Source organism: Kryptolebias marmoratus, linkage group LG14, assembly GCF_001649575.2.
Source record: "Kryptolebias marmoratus isolate JLee-2015 linkage group LG14, ASM164957v2, whole genome shotgun sequence".
In the NCBI taxonomy this organism is placed as follows: domain Eukaryota; kingdom Metazoa; phylum Chordata; class Actinopteri; order Cyprinodontiformes; family Rivulidae; genus Kryptolebias; species Kryptolebias marmoratus.
In genome coordinates this window covers 745,601-760,893 of record NC_051443.1, presented here as the reverse complement: position 1 = coordinate 760,893, position 15,293 = coordinate 745,601, and the positions used below count along the sequence as shown (strand labels likewise).

General features: G+C 39.2%; 1 pseudogene; it reads left to right on the top strand.

The window, feature by feature from the left end:
- The first annotated feature begins 8,595 nt into the window (after positions 1-8,595).
- LOC108244743 lies at positions 8,596-8,999 on the top strand (annotated as a pseudogene).
- Positions 9,000-15,293: the final 6,294 nt, after the last annotated feature.

Here is a 15,293-nt window from a genome sequence, read left to right as displayed (position 1 = left end):
CTGTTTATTCATTGTCACATGCTGTTTTTATTTTGTTTTTTAATTATGTAAAGCACCTTGAAATGCCTTGCTGCTGAAATGTGCTATACAAATAAAATTTGATTGATTGATTGATTGATTATATTGATGGTAATACTCACAAAACCGATGTAGTGAAGTGAAGAGAAATTTATTTATATAGGACTCTTCAGCAACAAGGTGATTCAAAGTGCTTTACAACACAGAAACAACAACAGAATCAAATACAGATAAAAACATCAAAATCAAATATAGAAATAAGTATAACCTAAATAAAGTCATGAAACTAAACATATCTAAACATGAGCTAAGACAGTCAAAATAGTAGCTAAATGAAATCATGATAAGAAACAACAACAGAATCAGATACAGAAATAAAAACATCAATCAGGTAATTTTAGCCAATGGTGAATAAATACAGATAAAAACATCATATCAAACATCATAATCAAATATAAAGATACAGAAGTAAAACATCAATCATGCATAACATCAATCCAGTATAATCTAAACGAAGTATAAAATGATCTAAATAAAGTCATGAAACTAAACATATCTAAACATGAGCTAAGAAAGTCAAAATAGTAGCTAAAATAATTAAATAAAATAATGATAAAGTTAAAGCTGAACTAAACAACAATCAGGAATCCAACAATCTAACTATATCTAAAATATGAGCTAAGATAAACTAAACTAAACCAAGTGTACAGGAAGACTAAATAAGCTAGCATAAACTGAAACTGACAAGGCTCGGCTCGACTGGATTCAGCACAGACAGACAGTGACAAAGTTTTAAGGTTTTTATTAAAGCCACTAAGCTAACAGGAATGCTAGTTCCAGGAGGAGCGCTCTCTCTTCGTGGATCGGGAGCAGGATTGATGCAGGTAAGACTGCCGAGGGCTGTGAGTAGAGAGAGGCAGAGAAGTTCAGCAAAGGGCTTTGGCGAGAGGGAGAGTCCAGGGACAGGCGAGAGGTCAGAGCCAGGAGATCAAACATTAACAGCCAAATCCAAAGAGGTACGAACCAGTAGACGCTGTCCAGAGAGGGGAAGCGAGGTCGGTTACCATGAGTACGGGAAGGTGTCAGGTAAGGAGCAGGCAAGGGTCCGTGATCATGGAAGCAGGCATGAACTGTGACAAAATGCTGGACATCTACTTGGAATAAACCGTTCAATAATCTGGCAAAGACTGAGTGATGATGGTGAGCTTTTGTACTGGCAGGAATAGGTGAAGATGATCATATCGATTACTGCGGCTTGGAATCCTGGGGCGTGGCATGAGCGGCGAGACTGTGGAAAATTACTGAGAGACTGTGGCATGGAAGCACCAGGCGTGGCAGGAGCAGTGGAACAATAACAGAAACATGATAATGCTAAACTAAAGGTACAACATGTCTAATTAATAGTACCAAAGGCCCGCTAAACAGCCAACATAAAAAATGCTAGGATAAACGGAGGAGGGGAGGAAGGGAGTGGGATGACAGAGATGACTCAGAAACAGCGGAAAGTGTGCTTGTGTGTGTAGAGGCGGTGGAAGACGATGTGGTGCATGTTGTATGAGTGTGTGTGTGTGTGTGTCTGTGTGTTTGTAGAGAAGTCCATGAATTACGTCACAGAGGCCATTGTCTTTGATAATGATGGAATGTTTATCAGCCAGCCCAGAGCAGATCCACAGATGTCCTTAGGCAGGAGGGGGGAGCAGAGCATCTTGTTCACATAAAATCCAGGAAGAAATTGACGATAGCTGGCCAAGGTTAGCCTATGGGAGCCAGAATTCACAAAACAATAATTGTTTTGGGTCAGGCAGACATTTAGTTTTCCATCTGCCTTGAAAGTCTTGCTGATACTTCTCAATGGCGAATCCAAACAGCCAAATTCTAGGTCCAGTCCACCTGATTCGAGCGAGCAACTTTCTCCAAGATGTAACTCATAGCATTCATGAGTTCCAGAACCTCAGTTTAGTCTGCGGTCCTGGAAAAGAATCACATCCAACTTGCGATTCAGCTACTGTATCCACACAGTTTGATTGTTGACCGCCGAACCCATCAAACGAATTTGACGATAAGTCAGGTAACTGCTTAATCCAAACAGCAGAAATCCTGTTATCAAAAACCCAAATATGTAAAGATCTTCAACATCTTCCAGAGACAAAATTGTCAGACAAACAGTATTCCATTTCCTTCAAGAATCCATTTGTATCCAGCAAAAAATGTCCCCTCAGGGCAAGCAGGCTCTCCTTCACCCTGTCTTCCTGTCGAGAAAATTTGATCAATTGCATTGAGAGACCTGCTGATCAGATCCATGATTTATAAATTTTGGAGAATATGCAAAAGAGAGGCTCCGAAAAGAGAGCAGGGCAGAGGAGCAGAGGAGGGTGGGGGATGGATGGGGGGGGGGTTCAGGAGACAGAGAGACAGAGAGATAAGAAACACGTCCACCTTCCACCAGGAGCAGAGAGAAAAAAACGTAGATACCTGCTCGATACCAATGCCACTACTTTCAATATTGATACAAATACTTTTACTTTTACAATACTAAATATTATCAATTATAAATTGGTATCGAAAGCATTGGTATTGGTATCAAAAATTTGATTCTTGATTGTATTGAGAGTATCGGCATCGGTATTGAGAGTATCAGTATTGGAAAACTATTGGTATCAGTATAGGTCTCAAAAGTGTAGGCATTGGTATTGAAGGCATCAGTAATGATATTGAAAATATCAGAAGTGTTATATCAGCATTGAAAGTATTGGTAATAAAATTTAAAGTATTGGTATCAAAATAATTAAATTGAAAGTCTGTATTACTATCAAAAGTATCAGTATAAGTATTGAAAGTATTGGCACTTTTAGGTTAAGTATATATACTCAATAATTACTCTGTAAGAATGCTGTAAGTAATCAGTAAATACCTTTTAAGTACTCAGTAAGGAGCCATGCAAGTACTATGTAACACGGTACCTTGTAAGTACTGTATGGGTATTAAGTAGTAAGTACCTTTGTAAATACCCTGTGAGTATTCTGTAAGTAATAAATGTGCACACTTGTTCATACTCTGTAAACACCCTGAAACAACTCTGTACATATCTTGTAGTTACCCCCATATGTACCCTGTTTGTATCACTGTAAATACACTGCATGTACCCTAAGTGTACCCAGCAATTACCGTTTGCATCTCCTATAAGTACTGACTAAGTATGTATATTCATTACTTAGTTAGTACCTTGTAACAACTCTAAAAGTACCCCCTATCAGTTCTAAGTGGGCCCCGAACCCACCCAAAAAAAAAAACCAAGTGTTTACCAAAGACAGAAGTCAGAATAAAGTGTTTCCTTATTTACCATTAGTTTGTGGTTACACATGAACAAAGCATGAGTCTCAGAAGATAAAAGGGGGTAAAGTGTAGAAAAGCAATGATGACTTCCCAATGATGAAGCTCAGCGTACAAATGATGAATGATTCTCTTTTCCATTAAATTTATTGCTTGCAAGCAGATCATTGTGTCTTTACAGCCACGTTTTGAATGTAATGACAAAGTAGAGATGAGATGTAGAAAAAAAGATGGATAGATTTTTTTTGTTCTTGAGAACATGATTACAATTATGAGTCACAAAAATATTAGATCTCAAAGAACATTCACATCACAGAAACTGCCAAATGCCTAGACGTGATCTGCTCAGCTTGTCCTCATTTTACACAGTTTGACCTTTTACTTTTACTGACATTTGAGCTATGAAATGAAGTGCTGCAATGTAAAAGTTACAACCATAGCCCTTGTAGTTTATTGCATAGGACTATAGCTAGTTAATTTTATTAGTTGAGGGCAGTTGACGCAAAAGAAGATAAACCACAACATAATCAACTTTTGATGGATTTTATAATGTTCTTGAGATAGGATAGCTTTAGTATGCAGCTCATAGACTGTTCTGTCCAAATAGATCATTTACCTAATGGAGGACACACACAGTTATTTAGGCTCCACCACAACAAAGGAAAAGTCCTAAGTGCTGGGCTCTTAATTTTACCTGCTCTGCTTACTGCAGGCAGACGGCCGTTATAAGGCAGTGATATCCCTCCATAAAAGTGGCCCGCTACCAGCCTAATCATGATGTAGGCAAATTCTGAGGAAGAAAGAAAAACTTTTTGAATTATGTAACATTAATTACAAATGTTTTTCTCATAGAAATACACTGAGATCTCAAAAAGGTTGTTCTCTAGAATCTATTTCAGAAAACAGTTATTGTTTTCTTATGTTACTTTTAGTTTTTTATTAGGTTCTATTCTTTGCTAATTTTAGCTCTTAGCTACTGTTTTGTTAATTATAGCTTTGATCTATGATTTAGCTAATTTTAGATTTGAAATATGATTTTGCTACATATAGTGGGCAGCAATGACTCAGGAGGTTAGGGTTTGTCCTGTGACCGAAGGGTTGCTGGTTCAAACCCCCGCTCCGTCAGTCTCAGCCGTTGTGTCCTTGGGTAAGACACTTCACCTGCCTTGCCTACTGGTGGTGGTCAGAGGGCTCGGTGGCCCTGGTGTGATGGCAGCCTCACTTCTGTCAGCCCGACCCAGGGCAGCTGTGGCTACGATGTAGCTTACTGCCATCAGTGAATGATTGTACTGTAAAGCGCTTTGGGGTCCTTGGACTTGATAAAGTGCTACAAATGCAAGCCATTTACCATTTTATTTTAGTTTTGAACACTAATTTATGTAACTTTACTTTACATCTACAGTTTTCTTACTTTAAGCTTGTAGCTACTGTTTTGCTGATTTTAGTTCTGTTCTGCTTGTTTCAACTAACTGTTCAACAAAGTCATCCATCACCCAGCATTCACACTGTACAGAGATAGATAAATATAGAAAGAAGTAACATTCCAACAGATTTATATCCCTACCAGCCTTTATTTGTGGGTCCTTATTGTGCAGAGAAAACTTTGATATGATCAGGCTGGAATCAGAGGAGTCTACATATTAGATCAAAGCCTCCTCACCAGTGTCTCGATCTATGTGCTGGTTCATACAGTTAGATGTGTTGCATTGTTCTTCTTAGGAAGGACAATATGTATGATTAAAATAAGCTTTGGCTCTGACCATCACCGCTTCCACAACTAAACAATGGGTCAATCAATTCTTTTGCTATTAAGCTAAAATTTGGTCTGACCATTGCAGAGAGTCATCCCCAATGCATACTCTGACCCCTAACTGATTACACAAGACCCTTTTTTAAAACTTTAGCATTAACCTTGTCTGTTAGCAAAATATCCCACGAACCACTGGACAGGTTTCATTGAAACTTTCAGGATATTATTTATATCCTTATATATATATGTTTTTAACAGCAATATTGTGTGTGCCTCAGCTGTGGAAAGAGAAGAAAGGCTTAACAGAGACAAAGCTCAGTTGATATAAGGTGCTGAAGCTGTGACTTTCCTATCCCAGGCCAACATTCCTGCTTGTCAGACACCCCCCCCCCCACACACACACACACAAACTGTGTATGCACTGTGTTCAGTCACACTATCTGGAGCTGTTTGTCCTGCAGTGCCAGGTTCAGATGGAAGAGTGTTTGAAATACTTCAGTCACTCAGCACACACACTGCAGGTCCACAACAACAACATTGTTTCAAAATCATCATTCCTTTGGAGAGTTAAACATATTGTCTGTGGCTATGGTATTTTACACACTTCACAGCTGGAAAATAGACACACAAACTGTAACTGAATTTAAATTTAAAGTCATGATGACCCAGTTTATTCTCTGAATCCAAGAAAGGAGCAATCCCACAAGTTTGAGGTTTTAAAACTTTTTAAGTAAGCATATGACTTTTGATAGATAATATGCCTTTTAGCATGAACAACTGATTTCATACTCATGCTTGTGAGTAGTTTCTTTGCTTATAAGTGACTACAGGGACTTTTCTGGCTTCTTCCCCAGTCGGTGATTTTCTGTTTGAAGTGCTGAATCATGGAGAAGAGGACAAATCTGTTCCTTATCCTCTTTACACCTCTTATCTGAAGCAGCCAGTATGCCTCATGTCTCAGCAACCCAATGTACTGAACAGTCACTTTAACCCTTGGCAAATACACTTAATACAAGTCTAATACTATAAATTATCTAATGAAGTTACCATACAACAATAAAATAGGCACACAGTGACATCCATTTGTCTGTCCTATCAGCCATGTTTTCAAAAGTATTCCTAAACATCAGTGTTTTATATAAAGTATCTTCTACAAAAGAGAGTTGCCCTAATTTAATATTTAGCAGCAGCAACTTTTGAAGCAATCTCTGTACTGCATTTGTCAACAGGTATTTTGTCCCACTCTTCCTGAGCAAGCTGCTCCTTGGTTTCAAGTTTGAAGCTGTCTCAGGTTTGAAGGATTGTGTCTCTTATCACAAATCTAATGTTTTTGCCAGAAGGAGTGAGACCAGGAACAGACAGACACAGGTAAGCGTAACGGTAAGGGGTTTTATTTACAATAGTGCAGTGACAGGACTGGACCTGGAAGAGAGAGAGTGTTCGGGTTCGTTAGTTCAGGCCGGCCTGGTGTAGGTGACAGTCGTGATGCTAAAGCTGGTTAGCGTACAGTCAGTGTGGGAAGCCGACGCCTGGCCCAGCTTCCGGGGTGCAGGTGAGTATCTACAGGTGCGGTTCGAGAGTCCAGTCCTCCAGGTAGCAGGTCCGTTTTTGAGTGTAATCCCAGGTTTCCCAGATGGTGGTGGCATGTCGATTTCCAGTTCCGCGGGCCTTGGTAGATGACAGCAGCAGGTAAGTTGGTTCCCCGTGATCAGGTTCATGTCGTGCATCCAGCTTGGTGAGAGGAGGAGATTAAGGCAAGTTTCAGCAACCAGAGGTAATCTGCACACAATAACAAAGTCAACGGATTTCTCAGGAGAATGATTTAGTCAGAGCCAGGAAGTTTACCAGAAGGCAAACGATGCACCAGCGATGAGCTGCTCCACCAGACTGCCTTAAGTATCCAGGTGAGTGTGATGACAATCAGGAACAGCTGTGAGTGATTGGTGGAGAGACCAGGTGGCAGATTGCCACATCTCTATGCTTCAATTCTCTGATCTTTCAATAGGTATTCTTTAGGATATGGGCTCTGTCATATGGAATAAATGATTTTAACAAGACTCAGAATGTTGATCAAATGAACCTCACCCAAAAATGGTAATAAAAAGCTTTATTGTACAAATAAACAAAAATGTGCAACTCTTTGGTTTGCCATCAGTCTACAATAAGAGGGGAGCTGTTAATAAAAGTATTTCTTTGGATGCAAAGCTCATCCTTTATCTATCAGTTAAAGAGGATTTAATCTTAATTTAATGCTTTTTTTTCTAGTTTATTATTCAAAATATTGTGTTTTATCATTTTCCACAAAATTCAGTCTTTTGAAAATGGTTGTAGCCGTTAAGTGTTCAGTTGAAGTGCTTTTGTAAACGAGGAATGGTTGGTAGATAATTGTGAGAAAGAAAGGCAAAAACAAGAAATACTTAGAAATGGTAATGGAATTTTCAGATAGAATGGTGAAGAGAACACAAGGATACAATTTTAGAGTTACCAATTAACCTAATATGCATGTTTTTAGTCTGTAGGAGGAAACCGGAGGAAACCAACATGTGCACAGGGAGAAGATGCAAACTCCACCCAGAAAGGACCCAGGCTGGGAAGCGACCCTGCAACCTTCTTGCTGGGAGGCAACAACTGTGGCACCTACTGAGTAAGTAAATTCAGTTTATTTTTAAAGCCCAACTCACAACAAAAGTCATCTCAGGACACTATAAAAAACAAAGCAAGTCCAAATCATAAATCAAGTCCAATTAGTCATTTCATTTCCTATTATAAAACAATACATCTGATTCACATTATGAAATGTCAATTGCTAAAGTTGTCTGTCTTAAGCTGGAAACACAACACAGAACTATCAAAGTCTTTTGAAAGATTTTGAAAAAGAGACTTTGAGAAGAGATGTTGAACAGATTAGGAGTACACACTTAGCAGACATGTTTCAGTAGATTTTTTGTACAATTGAAAGACTGGGGCTCAAAGTTAACAACTGCACCTTATGAGAGATCACATGATCTGCAGCTCAAACCAACTAAAGCTATTAGACTGAACTCATATTAAATCTCCACCTAGAGTTTGGAAAACTCTTGTCAAGTTTTAGTGAGTTGTCATCAACAGTGGTTTCCTCTTTACCTCTCTCCCATAAAGCTCAGCCTGGTGAAGAACCTGGGTAACAGTTGTTGTAGCTCAGTCTGTCCCATCTCACCTGCTGAAGCTTGGAGCTCCTTCAGAGAGTCTCTCTCACTATCCTCCTTCTTCACAGTCACTCAGTCTGTGAGGACAGTCTGCTCTTGGTAGATTTACACGTGTCCAACATTCCTTCCATGTCCTGATGACTCCTGGGGATCTTTAGGGTCTTGAAAATTCTTTTGTATCCATCTCCTGAGTTGTACTTTTAATAATCTTTTCTCTGAGTTGAATTAGAACACTTTAAAGGGGGTATATTTATGCAATTACCTATTTTACATGAAATATTTTTATTTAATTGGTATTAAATAATGAACATAATGATAATGACCAAGCAGACCACCCATAAATCCACCGGAGTTTAAGCTCCCAGGAAGCAGCTCGCCACCAAAGCTGCCCGCAGGAGCGCCCCGACCACCGGCGGAGTGAAGAAGCCTCACCTCTACAGGCCCGGGACCGTGGCACTCAAGGGGAACCACTGCTACCAGAAGTCTACTGAGCTGCTCAAACGAAAGCTGCCTTTCCAGCGCCTGGTCCAGAAGGTTGCCCAGGATGTCAAGATCAACCTGAGCTTCCAGGGCTCATGACTCTGCAGGAGGCCAGCGAGGCTCACCTGGTGGGGCTCTATGAGGACACATTGGGACAGACCGCTACAAGACATCCTTCCTGCTCACAGCCATCAGCATCTATAACAACCAGGATAATGACCTACAACAACATTTGATTTCCCTTTGGGATTAATAAATTATTTTTGAATTAAATTAAATTGAATTACCCTGTAGAAATTTGATTTCACCTTGACATTGAAGGGTTTTCTGATTTTCTTGTTTGTAAAGAAGGCCAATTTATATTTACCATGATTGATTTATGGCATTAATAAAATCATAAAACATTCAAGGGGATGAATATTTTTATAGGCATAGTACACACACATGTAAAACCACATCACTGTGGTACTCAGTTTAGAATGATCATCTGTACCTTAAATTCCATCTTATATCAAATGATGCAGCCTTATCAGCCAAAGTCAGTCTGATTTATTCCAGTTTAGGAAATAAAGAACCTCTCTAATCCAGCTTGTATCTGTAGGTGGCGCTATATATTTCTAATTTAGCAGTATTAGCCTTCTGGCCAGCAGAGTTGTGAATGCAATTAAGTCCTTTTCAGCAGGAGAGAAAGCAAGTGAAGTAGGTCACACTTTGAAGGCAGTTAAGACATTAGGAGCAGTATCTTCTCCAGTTACATCAGAGAACATGAGAAACATTTCAGACCAGAATCTCTTCATGAAAGGACAGCTCCTGCTGTGGCCTGTTGGCATCGACCATACAGAGAGGCCACTGTGCCAAATATTTTTGTGAGCCTGGGTTTAGTATTGTGAGCTCGATGCACAGACTGAAGATCTGTGCATCTTCTTTAACACATCCCCCCCAAACATCATCTGAAATCAAGAGTTTCAACTCTCTCACATAGTCTTTAACACAGTGGAAGGATGTGAAAGGTGAAAAATATTTGAATAAATAAAAGAGAGGTTGCAAAACACTACAAAATGAGAGGGTTTAGGAAGAGCTCTGGGGATGAGCTATGAGACATAAAGTTGAGCTTAAAGGTGTCAGAAAAATTCATGTGTATGGAAAGATAATGTCTCTACTAACTGTTGAAAAGAAGCACAAAAAGAATCAACACACAAAAGTTTATAACTAATGTAGCCCATATAAACAAAATGTTATCAAACAAGGAAGCAAAACTCTAACTCCCTGCAAGCAGACTCCCAACAAAGTGTGTTTGCAGGCCAAAATGTCATCTACAGTGCCTAAAAAAGTATATATTAATGTGTTTCTGCCTTTATTGCTGTCATAAATCAGTCATGATCAATATAAACTTTTAGTGTCAAGGTGAATTAAAAGTTTTTACAGAGTAATACAATAAAAAAAACATGTAATGATTTAGATTAGTTCACAACTAAGTAACAAATCAACCCACAGATTACAACATGAGATTACATTACATGATGTGAAATTATTCATTTAAATATTAATAATGAATCAAATTATGTGAATTCCATTATAAAATATAAAATTCAGAGGGCAGCCATTAAATAAACATATATTCAGTCCACTGTGTAGAAACTGAGTTTAATTGGGACTGGTGTTTTGTGGACTTGTTCTCCCACTGACATTTGTTTTCCCACCTTTAGATTTTCTGCCTTTATGCTGGTTACCCTGCAAAAATGTGCAAATTCTTGACATAAACCAGGTTTTCTGTCCAAGGAGCGAAGCCGAAACCAGACACGGAGACAAAGCTTAAGGTAAGTGATTTTATTTACAAGGTGCGGGTATCTACAGTGGTGGTAGTCAGGAGCAGTCTGGAAGGCAAAATAGGAGCAAGGTGAGTCTCGGGTCTTGGTTTTAGCATTGAGAACAGATGAATGTGTGAATAATGTCTCTTTCTTTCTTACAGGTGTAGAAGGCGTTTGTGGTGTTGAGGAGGTGTCAAAGGTTTCCAGGATGATCCAGGAGGTAAGAGGTCCAGCAGTCCGGCAAGGTAAGTAATCCAGTGAGTATCCAGGTAAGTTCCTGTTGGAGAGTGACCGTCTAGGCAAGGCAGCAACCTGAGTCGAAGAGCAAATACAACAATTTATCAAAGTCATCAACTTGAGGTTAGAACCTGTGGCTAAGAGTCTAACTGGTGAGGTTTGATGCTGCAGCGATGGTCTGGAACCAGCCGGAGGCTTAAATGCTGGATCAGCTCATCAATGGAATCAGGAACAGCCGAGGAAGGAAGGGTTAGTAGCGCCGCCCATAGGCGGAGCTAACTCCAGATCCTCACAATTCTGGCATAGAAGAGTAAAAACTATCAAGATATGTATGTCATGAGGTAATGACTCAGTTGTATATATTAGAAAAATATATGATCTTATTTACTTATTGAACAAGAGAATCTGTCTTAAATGGTAATAGGCAGGTGTTTGAGTTTTTCCTCATACAAAGGACAAAAATTAAGACCTTTTCTTTTTAACATTTTTCTTCGAATGCCAATTATTCAACCCAACTGAGATGGGAAAACAAAGTAAATCTAGTGGGGAAAGTGAACTTGACAGGGAAATACAACCTGACACAACACAGATTGTCTGAGACAGAGCAAGACAAAATGGATTGCTGCATTTTAAGTAAACTTCAATCTCAAAAGATTCACAGTAGTTCATGCCAACACTATTTTATAAACCTTTACACCACTGTATGCAATAGGCAGAAATCATATGATATTCTTGCAGTAAGCGCTCCAGGCTGCTCTGGCCTGAAGTTAGCTTCTGCTGCTAATATCGCTTACAGATAATCACTGAATTCTTTGTTAAAATATTGCTCACATGAACTGCTTGTGAAATCTCTGAGATTGAAGTTATTATAAGAGTACAAAATACTACTCAGCTATTTGTTTTACTGCCTAAAATAGAAGTGAGTCTACCAATCATCCAATTCTTTCCAGTTTCTGTAAAAATGGTCTAAAGTCAACATGACAGTCTTTAAAGGTTTCATAGAGTAAAGTCCTATATGCAGGCAGGTCATCTGATGCTGGATCCCTCTCACTTTTCCTGTTTCTCTGTGGGTCAGAACTAATGTAATCACAACTCTCTGCAGAATCTGGACCAGACATTTAGTTATTCTGAGCCAAACAGGCCATCTGTTTCCCTCTGTAATTGGACACTGTGGATTGGAGACCTTCCAGGATCAGGATGGTGTCTGATGATGCCCATTTATAGCTGCTGTTTGTACGGTGGAGTCTCTGAAGATGAGGAGGATAGAAAAGAAAGAACAGAGTGTCCTCTCAATTTGGACACTCTGGGCCAGCAAGTAAATGGATTTCTTCAGCTGGTAACGGGTATGCTGGTTTGAAGCCATTAGTTGCTCCTATGCTATGGGTGCCTTCCAAGAGTTGAATGAATGGGCCAGGGTATAGCTCTCTTCAAGCCTGGGAGAATGGCAGAAACTCTGGCACGGATATTTCTTATTCAATCCTCAATGTTTCAAGTTGCCAAACACTTCATGACTATAAATTTTGAGGTGGGAACTTGTTTTCATATCTTCTGACATGCAGTCAATGAAATAAAATGACAAACACAGAGTTTTTGTAAAGCTGCTCTTTTTATTGTATCTACCTTTAAAAATGTTGGTGAATCACTGCATTTTTTTCACCATGCTAGATTTCAGTTTGCATGCAGTGAAATAAATGTACATGTGTGTCACAGCAATAAATTAGCACATAATTAACATAAAAAACTAGTAACAATTCACCAACAATAATACTGAATATAAAATAAATGCAACTAATCACATGATGCTTTTCATATCTTTTGCATTATAGATACTGGTACAAGCAACTTGACATTCAAACATCTGAGTTCACAGCAAGTTTGCTTCCAAAGGCTCTTTATCCCACAGTCAGTAGATGAGTCCATTTGAGCAGTGGGAATAAACTGATTTCAGATGCTACACAGCATCCCAAGTGCCTTGCTGAAGATTATGTAACCAATAAAAATCTGTTCAGAATTGTCATGCAGAGGGTGGCGACACGAAAAGTAGCAAAATTCAAATAAAGTTGCTTCGCTTGGATCCTTTTATCCTGTGTTGTCTGTCAGATTTACCCCCCTGTTTCTCCATAGAAGATTTCAGAGGTGTTCCTTTTTACAACAACCACACCAGCAGAAAAGTCGCCTGGGAAAAAGTCATTGTTACTTCTGGATAAGTGTCCATTCTGATGGTTGCACAAACAACAATACACTTATCAGTGAACTTCCCAGTGTGAGGTATAAACAAATACAAACAAAACAAAAACACAACTAGCATTTACAAATTGCGATATTACCAACTATATTATTCCACATAATTTGGGTCCAGGCCCACTTTTAAACATACAGGAAAGGTTTTGAACGGAAGCACCCACTTTGACAGCACCAGAAGCCTGGGAAGGCTGTAACCCTCAGAGCACAGAGGTGGACGAAACCAGGAGGTAAACACTGCACTCCATGGAAATAAAAGTACGAGTGGGTTGAAAGTGCCATTCAGCAGGCAGAGAAAAAAATGAAATGAGACCATGAACCTCCTGCAGTGTGAGATTAGGTTCCTAAACTAAGATGGTTTTCTTGCAAACAGCAACTGAAAACAAGAATAAACGCTTGTTAAAAACATCTAAAACAATATAGCAATAAAGATAATCACTGAACACATAGGAATCTTCATGACAGGTGTTTTTCCTCTTGCAATGCTCCATCAAGGCCTTTTGTCTTGCAGACCACCTGCAAAGGAGCTGTCCTCTGACAGGAAACATGTCCAGGTGTAAAAAACACACTGATGATAATAATAATAATAATTTTAAAAACTGGTTCAAATCTGTCTAACTTTACTTCTAAAGTGTACTCCAGTAGATTTAATCCTGAACATGGGGGCAGCTGCCAAGGTGGGCAAAATGCCCATCAAGGCAGGTATGATATCAGCAACAAAATAGAATACTGTTTTCAAGCCATGTACTCAAAAATAAGCTTTGATTTTCAAAAACTGGGCAAGTAAAAGCATCCCCGTGACTACTTGGTTTCTAACACTCAGAGACTGCAAAGGGAAATTTGGCTGTTTTCTCTTAATTTTGTGTCCTCAACCAGAACTACAACCAAACAGGCTATAGCAGCCTAATTCACATCAATTATAGGTCTTATGTTCTTCTATTTTGACAAACAGAATTGTTTGGAAGCATGCTAACAGTATGAAGTATGAATTATGAAGTGAATGATAACTGCTTCACAGTCCCAATTTCAGAGTGAATCCTCTCTCAGTAAAGGAAGAACATCAGACTGTCCAAATAATGTAAGTTATTTGGCAAAACACAAGATAGCATCACCTGCATTTGAGCAAAACATTAGCAGAGCAAACATTAAAAATTACTGCTCAAAACGTGATGAACTAGACAGCGGAGTCCAAAGTTAATGACGTAGAGAAAACAACTCAATGTTGGGTTGCCCCCTGCACTCGGGATGATGACTCTGGTTATCATCTAATAACCTCAGTTTGACTGACAACTTCCACAACTCCAACTCACAGCGCAAATGCAAACAACAAAAAATGATCATGGTATGGAGGTTCCTAACTACCCCTTTGGTCACCAATTACCTTGAAGTAGTCCTTTAAACTGTTTGGTCCCAAAGGGATAATCCTGACATTTTTTAAAGGATGTTCTGTGAAATAGTTTTCAATAGTTAGTAAGTCATCAGTCATAGAGCATGGAGTATGGAGAAAAGGTGTGGAGGTCTTTATGCAGACTAGATTAGCCAACATAGCGTTGAAGTAGCGGCTGGTGGAGTTTTCTCCAGGGGGGGCCATAAATCCAAAATACACATATACCAAAGGTTTTGGTATATGTGTATTATGTGATACCTTAGTATATGTTTTGGACCAAAACATACTAAGGTATCACACCAGTGTATTTACATGAATTAAAACAACAGAAGCAACATTACAATGTAGTAGGGGTTGAACGACTACATATTTTTTAAGGTCGACTACATCATGATAATAGTCGAGTCGATGTCGACTAGTCGCGGTGACGTCATAGTGACGTAAGCGCAAAAACTCTTCACAACTACTTGGAGGCTTTATTAGCTATTTTCACGGCAAATATTGACCCCTAGCTAGGTTCGAAAAACTGTAGCAAATCTCTAAATCCTTCTCCGTGGACAGCAGCTAGTGGTCTCATGTCTTTGACAATGAAATTCACAAGCAAATTTGTGATTTGCTGCCGCCGGTGTCCTGTCACAGCTGGGCGTTTCATGAATGAAGTTACTGACAACTGACTGGATCGAGCCGGTTGTTCAGGAGCTAGCATTAGCGGATGCCTTTTCAAATGACTGTGCATCGCGGTCGTACTTTTGTTGTACTTCAGCACAGCTTTGCAGATTTTGCATGTTACGGTAGTTAAACCAGAAGAGTCATCTTTAGTGAAATATTTCCACACTGTTGACGAATTTCTACCTGTT